Below are 8,430 nucleotides of genomic sequence, written 5' to 3'. Positions count from 1 at the left end.
CATTAAGCTCTTATTAGCTCTGAAATATCATGGAGGTAAAGTTCTGTAGAAACACAGATAGGAGGGCCAACTTTTCACCTTTGGGTTGATGTTAGGGAGCTTTGGTAATTGTTTAAAGTAATGAATATTAATGGTTGGCTTTGGAGCTCTGGCTGGTGTGGTGCTTTCTGGGATAATGTGGAGAGTCCAAAGGCAAGCTACTAGCTGAATTCGTTCCTGCTCAGGGAAGCTCAGTCTTTGTTCTATTCAAACCTTCGACTGATTGGACAAGACCCACCCCTAGGATGGAAGACAATCTGCTTTAATCCAGTCCACTGATTTAAATCTTTCCCCTATCCAAAAAACAACCCTCACAGAAATATCCAGAATGATGCTTGACCAAGTATCTCTGCACCATGGCCCTGCCAAGTTGACACACACAATCAACCATTGCAAGTGCTAGTATGGGCTGAACTGTGAATTGCACAAAAGGCGTGTTGAAGTCCTAACCCCTGACACCTTAGAATGTGACTTTATTTAGATATAGGGTTGTTGCAAATGTGATTAGTTGAGATGAAGTCATCCTGGAATAGGGTGGAGTCTCAGTGCACCATGACTGGTGTTCTTACAAGAAGAAGGGAAGTGGTCATGCATAGAGATCCAGAATAAGCTGACCACAGCCATGCTGGTCCAAACACCATTGTGACCTCAGCTGACCTGGGCTTGAGTTCTATTTGGATAAATAGAATCATGAAGCTAGTCAGTAGTTTCTGTACCATGCTACACTGTCTCTTAACTGATGTTTGATATGTTCATAGTCTTTGAAAAAGCCCAAGTATATCCTAACTGGCTGAGGCCCATTTTGGCCTAGCATGTAAATCTCTTCCTCTGCCTTGGGGTGCAGGGATCCCACTGTTTTTCTGCCATACAAACCATACTTCTGTCTGCAAGTCCCTAACAAGCTACACTGTGTGCAATCCTGGATCTGCCCGCCTTTATGGGTACCTTCTCCTGTGACAGCCAGTGCTCATAAAGCAGGACTAGGCTTTCCAAAGACATTATGTGAAGACCCAGAGCCAGGGAGGAGGGATGTGCAGACAGAGGAGAAAGTTACGTTGCCACAAGGAAGGAGAGGTCTGAAGGTACTAGAAAGTGTGAGAGGCAAGAAAGGATCTTTCAGCACTGTCAGAGCCAGCACCAACCTGGCCATACCTTGAACTCAGGTTTTGGTCACACAACTGCCAGAGAATAAAGTTCTGTTGCTTCAGTTACCCGTAGTGTGATGCTTCATTATGGCAGCCCTAGGAACTAACGGAACTATTCTGCCATGAGGTCTCCCACCCTCTCCTTCAGCGAGTTTATATTCTTGGAGGGGGTGCAATAATTATGAGACTCAGATGAGTCATAAAAGGCTCCTTCAGCACTAAGCCTGGAGGGTGTGAATTTTATGCATATGGTGGCCACTTTTCCTGCCAAATGGAACAGGGTTCATTTGAAAAAGCAGAACCTTTAGAAGATCTATTATTAGGGATTTATTACAGGGATTTGGCTTTTCTCAATGGTAAGAGCTGGTCCAACATTCCCTCTGAGGCTGCTATTTCTGTGCTTGGTGCAGAAACACAAGGTCTGCAGGGCAGGCCATGGAGAAGGCAGGATGGTCTTGCAGCGAGGGGAGAGAGGATAAACTAAAGGGTATACTGGATGTCTTGGCAGAGGGCAGACCCTGAAATGACAGCACAGCAGACTTCATGTCAGCTACAAAAGTTCTAGAAAAGTCTTTCCTGTCCCATCATGATACCTTCTTTAGAACCCTAGAATATTTTTCTTTCAATAGAAGTCTTGTGTAGGGACTCCTTGGTCTCTCGGTGTACCCTGGGGAGGAACAGCAGTGGGAATGAGGAAAAGATAGACAAAAGACAAGAGCAGGGTCAGGGGGAGGCCTCTTTACCTGGTGGGCAAAAGGATTGAACACAACAACAGAGGCTTCTATTTATACTCTTGCAAAGTTAGTATCACAAGACACAAGGCTGCCTAGCAACTAATGACTGAAATTGTCCAGGCAGGATGCTTTTCTGAAGACTCAGGTAGCTTGACTGCTTTAAGCACTGTGGTCTTGTCTCGACTCCATACATACAACTGATTTGCAGCTTCAACTGCTCCCAATGGTCTTGGAATCTTCACCAAACTTAGGGAAGCAGAAATTACCAATTACTCCAAAAATTTTAGTTAAAAAGAGATCCTTTTCTACACCGAAATAGAGTCAAATGTATTTAGTAGTTATTTTTGAAGTTCAGGGACTTGGAGTGACCAAAAAAATTTCTTTCTTTCTCTGCTATGTTTCCAAATTTCCTATAGCGATCAAGCTTGTGCTTTAAAATGAGACAGAAAGCAACATTATTTATTAAAAGAATAAGGAAAAGCCTTGAAATGCAGCTTAACCTGATGTCCTTCTTCAGCCAGACTGATGTGACTTTGCTGGTGGGCTGCCCCAGCCAGCCTTCAAAGAAGCATAAAGTCTGGGGCTTTTGAATCTGAGGAAATTCAGAATCCCCATTTCCAAATTACATATCTGACTTCTGGCTGTATCCAATGTCCACTTCCTTTTACCTTATCCCTCAGTTTTACATAAGGATAAGGCAGAATCAGGACCAGGGAATCCCTAGCCAAGGATGTATGGCAGTCTTCAGATCCACAGTGTGGTTGTAGCTTCTGGTGTCTGGGTCAGATTTTTATTGTTGCTAAGTAACAGATCCTTGGCCCTGACCCCTCCACATCCTTTCCTGACTTACTCAGCCTAGTTGATTCTGCCGGAACCAGAGTTCTTCCTGATGTAGTTATTAATTTGGTCAGCAATTACTGAGTTCCTGCTATGTACCAGACACTATGGCAGACATCTGATGCAAAGATTAAACAGCATGATACTGGTTCTCAAGAGGGATGCAGATTCCTCATCCACTGTCCTATGACACAGTCTACCTTTGACGGGGCAGGGCAGAACAGTGGCTCAGAGTCTGGGCCTAGGAAGCAGATCACCTTCGTCCACTCCCTGGATTCACCTCTCAATGCCTACGTGACTTTAGTCAGTTCAGAGCATTTTTCTGTACCTCCCCTGTAAATTACTGGCAGTGACAGCAACAGTAAGAGCAGCTAACATTTGTTGCATCCTTACTAGGATGAAGGCCCAGGGCCTTTCTTGTGGATTATCTCCTTCAGGCCTTATGCAGGCTCTGTGAATGCTATTTTCTATTGTACCAGTTTCATACATGAGGAATTTAGGTAGAGGATTAAATGATTAACAAAGCAGATAATGGTGATGAAGACACTTATGTGCTGTAAGTGCATGGTTTCTGGGCCCATGCTACCGTGCCTGCCTGGGCAACACACACCTGACCCTTGGCTTGGAGCCCTAGGAGGAATGCAGAGAGCTGATGAGAGCTACAAAAATCCAGTGCCAACCATAAACCCTGAGGACCAGGGCCTATAAATCAAAGATGCACCTCGTTCCCAGAGGCAGGAGAACTTCCCTGTGATTTCTGCTCTGTAAAAAACACCGTTATCTCTCCCCACCTTGCTAACACTCACCACAGTCTATTAGCAGTGATCCCCACCTGCTACGGAAAGAATCCCAACTCCAGAACTCTGTCCTTGAGCTCAGCTCCAGATTGCTGGCACATGGGACCTGCCCAGGTACCTAGTAAGAGGACTGATGGTGCCTGGGATTTATGGTGTCTATTCTCTACCTGCCCTGAGATGCCAACATGATAGGCACTGACTGCACGGAGAAAAGTGTAGTCTGCTACGCAGTTGGAAAGGACCAAGGGAGGAGGAGGGAAGAAGAATGAGAAAGGAAAAGGGAAGAAGGAGGGAAGGAAGGGAAGAGAGGCAGAAGCAGCTCAGAAGACAAAAGACTGCAAAAGGCCCTGGCCCATCCCTGAGCCTTTAAAAGCAGGAATGAGTGGACTGCCAGGGTATTAAAAAGTCACATGTTCAGGACAGACAACTCCCTCATGGCCCATAGTGGGACAGTGAGCTTGTAGACACAGCCTCAGCCCTGCAGGGGTTAGGACAGGGTGAGGGGAAGTGTGGACACTATGGTAGCAAAAAGCCAGAGTTCTGCCCCTACCCCTTAAGCTGCAGAAACAACTCCTGACCTGGCCACATCTCTATGAAGAGATGCTTGAGCATCCATGGACCAAGTGAAGGCTGAAAATTGTTGGTTCTTGTCAGCAGCCAGGAAAGTACAGAACTGAATGGATGGGATTAGAAACTGTGGTTTTCTCTTCTTATAGTAGTACTAGAGATGGAACCCAGCTCTACCACAAAACTGTACCCCAGTCTGGAATTAGAAACTTTTATCACAGTCTAGTGCTGCTAAGACAACTCCCGTGTGACTGTTGGACTTGTCTCATTAATCACAGTCACGGAACAGACCAGCTTGGGTCTGTCTGAACCCCTTGGGTGAGTTGTATGTGGCTTTAGCTGTGTGATTCTCTTGCACTGAAACACCACGTACAGGGCTGCAACTGTGTGAGAAGCTCTGCATATGCCTCCAGGGTCCTTGAGTTGCTTCACCTTTCTGAGGCTCAGTTTCCCTGTTGGGAAATTAATTACCCATGTCCCGGGGATCTTTGTCTTTTTTTTTTTTTTTTTTTTTTTGTGGTTTTTCTCCGGTACCGGGAACCGAGCTCACGACCTTGCGCTTGCCAGGCAGGCGCTTTGCCGCTGAGCTAAATCCCCAGCCCGTCCTGGGGATCTTTGGAAGATTAAATGAGATATTGCATAGAAGCATTCAGCACAGAGGCTGACACGGAGTGTGAACTTGGTAAAAACTGCTCCTGTCACTTGGTCACAGAGAATAGACAGAGCCTTCAGGCTGGCACAGGGCAATGTGTCCCAGCATCACAGATGTCTATGGAACCGAGCCCAGTCTTCCTGACTTGACCCAGAACCCGCCAAGGATCTTGGAGTGCAAGACAGAGCAGCTGGTCACCTGCCAGGGGATGAAGATGGTAAAGCTCAGCCCCTCAGCTGCGAACAAGTGAATCAATAGTGAAGGAAAGCCTCGGGTCCTTGGGCGCTCTAAAAGCCAATAATAAAATTTAAAATCAATGGAGAAGCTGACAGCAAACCGATGGCAGGGCCAGAGGCCAGGCAAGACGCCTGCAGGGAGAAGGCGCAGAGCCAGGGCAGCTGGGCCCCCAGGTAGCGGCATCCTCAGCCGCAGTGTGCTGAGCACCCCATTGCAGTGACAGTGCCTCGGATGGAGCCTGGCACTGGCTGGAGAGTTGCCTCATGGGCCGGCATGCTCCCTGATGCAGAGACACACATGGGAACTGAAGCTGCGGGATGATGGAGACCGGGACCCACCGTTCTCACATCCAACCTTTGGTGCAGAGCCAAAGCCAGAGCCTGGCAAATCGCATTTTACCACATTGATTCCAGTCACATTTTTTTTTAAATTGGACAGGCATTGCGCTCTGGTGCAGACAGATTCAAAATATTTATCAGCTAAGGGTTTGTATAGATTCATGTATTTGGGCAAATACTTTTGAGTCCCCTCTTTATGCCAGGGACTGGAATACAATGAAATAGGAGCCAAGAAAACAAATTTCTGGCCTGAGTACGCTCACAGCTGGCACAAGACAGTGGATGAGCCAACATCACCAGCCAGTGTACTAGTGGAATAAAAGTTTCTGCGAGGCCCAGGAATGGTGTGAGTGGCTCTTCCTGGGACAGAGTGTGGGTGAAAGAGGAGATGTGAAGACGCCAACCCTTGCTGCCCACACGTGTTCTAAGGGCTTGGTGGCACTGGACTCATGGCAGTGGGTGTTTCATGCTGGTGTCAGGTTAATTAGGCTTCTGTCTTTTTTTTTTTTTTTTGAGACAGGGCCTTGCTGTGTAGTCCAGGCTGGCCTCTAACTCATGATGAGTCTGCTACCTCAACCTCCCAATTGCTGGGATTACAGGTGCGTGCCACCATTCCGGTGAGACTTCCATCTTGGAATGTCTATAAGTTTCTCTCATGATTCCCGAGCATAAGTCACCCTCACTAGCATCAGTGGAACTGATCTTCTGACTTCAACAACTAGAACCCTCCTAGGTAGACTGCTCTGGAAAGGCCACAGGAACCCATTCAAATGCCACTGGACTTGCCAAAGCAAAAGAGAGAAATAACAATTTAAACACTGCAGCTTCTGTCACTCTTCTACCCGGTGCAGGCCGGGGACTGAGAAATTAATGAGAGAAGCGACTCTGCTTGTCCATCCATGGGTCAGTGACCCAGGACCTCCACTTGGTTCGGGGAAAAGAGGAGGAGAAGGGAAAGGAGAGAATAATTAGCAAGCCAGCAAATGAGTTTCCATCTCTGTTGCCAAGGCTAAGCATTTATTTCAACTGAGGTACTTGGTAAATTAAAGCCACATGTACGTTAAGTGTGTTGATTTCATGCTCTAACTGTTTAGAGTAAAAACATCCAGACTCAGACTATGGTTTGAAGAACTGAAGCCAGTAATTAACTCATAAGGTCTTAAACTAACAAACGACTTCCTTTACAAGGGAAGTGTCAATCGAACCTTGATTCATGAAGTCACTTCTTGGCTTCACATTTAGTCCAGAGCCGTCGGATAAATAAATACGTTTCATTGTGTCCCTGAATTGCTTCTTTTTCAAAGATAAGTGATATAGAAAAGCAGATTAAAACCAAAGCCCAATATATAACTGGACGAGTGGGAAGACAACGATGGCATTCAGATGTTAGATGAGTCTTAGGATTTCCCAATGAATCTGACACTGGAATTGAAAACATTTTCTCTGAACTGTGTGGGAAGAGGGAATGATCAGGCTGCCAGATGCAGCCTTCTGTCTATTTTAATTTGCTAAGTGAGAACCTTGGGAATGGCAGCCTTGGGGGCCAGGTAGAGTCCCCAGTGTAACAGCTGGCGAGACCTGAGCTCAGTGCCAGTGCTGACGATCTTCTCCCTGAGGTAAATGTTCAGAGTGGGCACTGCAGGGTGTCACTGGAGCAGAAGGACATTAGGCTTTGACCCAGGACTGGGAGCCTTCAAGAAAGGATGATGGAAACCCTCTGCCCCCAGCAGAGAAAAGCTAAGCAGACCTCAGCAAAATACACCTTTATCCCCAGCATCAAAACTTAAATCAAGTCTTAATCCTGAAGTATTCTCATTTGCTAAACAGTCAAACATTTCATTTTCCTGCTGACGGGGTCCAGAATATGTCACTCCAAAATACACCACTGTGGCCCAAGGATTTTCCTTTTGAGTTAAAGGCAATTGAGAATCAACAGATGGAAGAAGAGTTTTCACACTTCCTGATTTCAAAACTTACTGTAGAACTACAGCAATCAAGATTGTTTGGTATGGACATAGGACAGCAATACAAGATGGGCCAATGGAATGCAAGAGTCCAGAAGTAACCCCTTGCCTTTGTGGTAAGTTGATTTAAGACATGGGTGTGAAGAAAATTAAATGGGAGAAAGAATAGTCTTTTCAACAAATGCTACAGAAGGATAAAGTGGGACACTTTTATTATATCATGTACAAGTATTAACTGCAAATGGATTGCAGACCTAAACGTAAGAGCCAATGCTATGAAATTCTTAGGTAAAAGTGTAGGAGGAAGTTGTCATGAACTTATGTTATACAGGGTCTTCTTGGAAATAACCCTTAAGACAAAGTGATCAAAGAAACCAAGTAAATTAGACTTTATCAAAATTAAATACTTTGAGGCTTCAAAGGGTGCCATCAAGAAGGTGAGAAGACAGTCCACAAAGCTGAAGAAAATGTTTGTAAATCAGATACCTGATAAAGAACTTATTTCTAGGACATATAAGGATCTCTTATATCTCAATAATAAAAACACAAATCACCCAGGGAGCAAAGGATTCAAACCAAATATACAGATGTCCAATAAATATATGAAAAGATGCTCAATATCATTAGCCATTAGAGAATTGCAACTCAAAATCACGATGAGTAAAGTATATCATACTACTGGGAAGGGCATAAGCAAATAAATTATAACAAATGTTGGAGAGGATGTGGAATAGAGTATGATAAATATAAAAACAAAGTGGTGGTATTTGTGTTACAGCCCAAGAAAGCTGCTGGAATATAGAGTCTGGTTTCACATATACATATGTGAAAAAACCCATCTCTGCATGTGTGGTCCTGCATGAATTTGGGTGTAGGTGCCTAGAAGGCAGCTATAGAATGTGTGCCCAGAGGTCTGAAATCATTGCCTCTGGGAGAAAGGGGAATCAGAGCTCAGGTGAAGGGGTCTTTGGCCATTTGGGGATTTTTCTTATATTATTATGTAACAAGTACATTATCCCATATTATTTGTGGAAAAAGGGGATTTGGAGACCCCCTCCCCCCGACACATACACACAGGCAGTGTACAAAGATGTGTCCGCAGTTGGCTTGGGAATTGAGA

The sequence above is a fragment of the Chinchilla lanigera genome, unplaced genomic scaffold, assembly GCF_000276665.1.
Source record: "Chinchilla lanigera isolate Chin_1 unplaced genomic scaffold, ChiLan1.0 scaffold00020, whole genome shotgun sequence".
NCBI classification, from domain to species: domain Eukaryota; kingdom Metazoa; phylum Chordata; class Mammalia; order Rodentia; family Chinchillidae; genus Chinchilla; species Chinchilla lanigera.
This window is presented reverse-complemented; position numbering follows the sequence as displayed.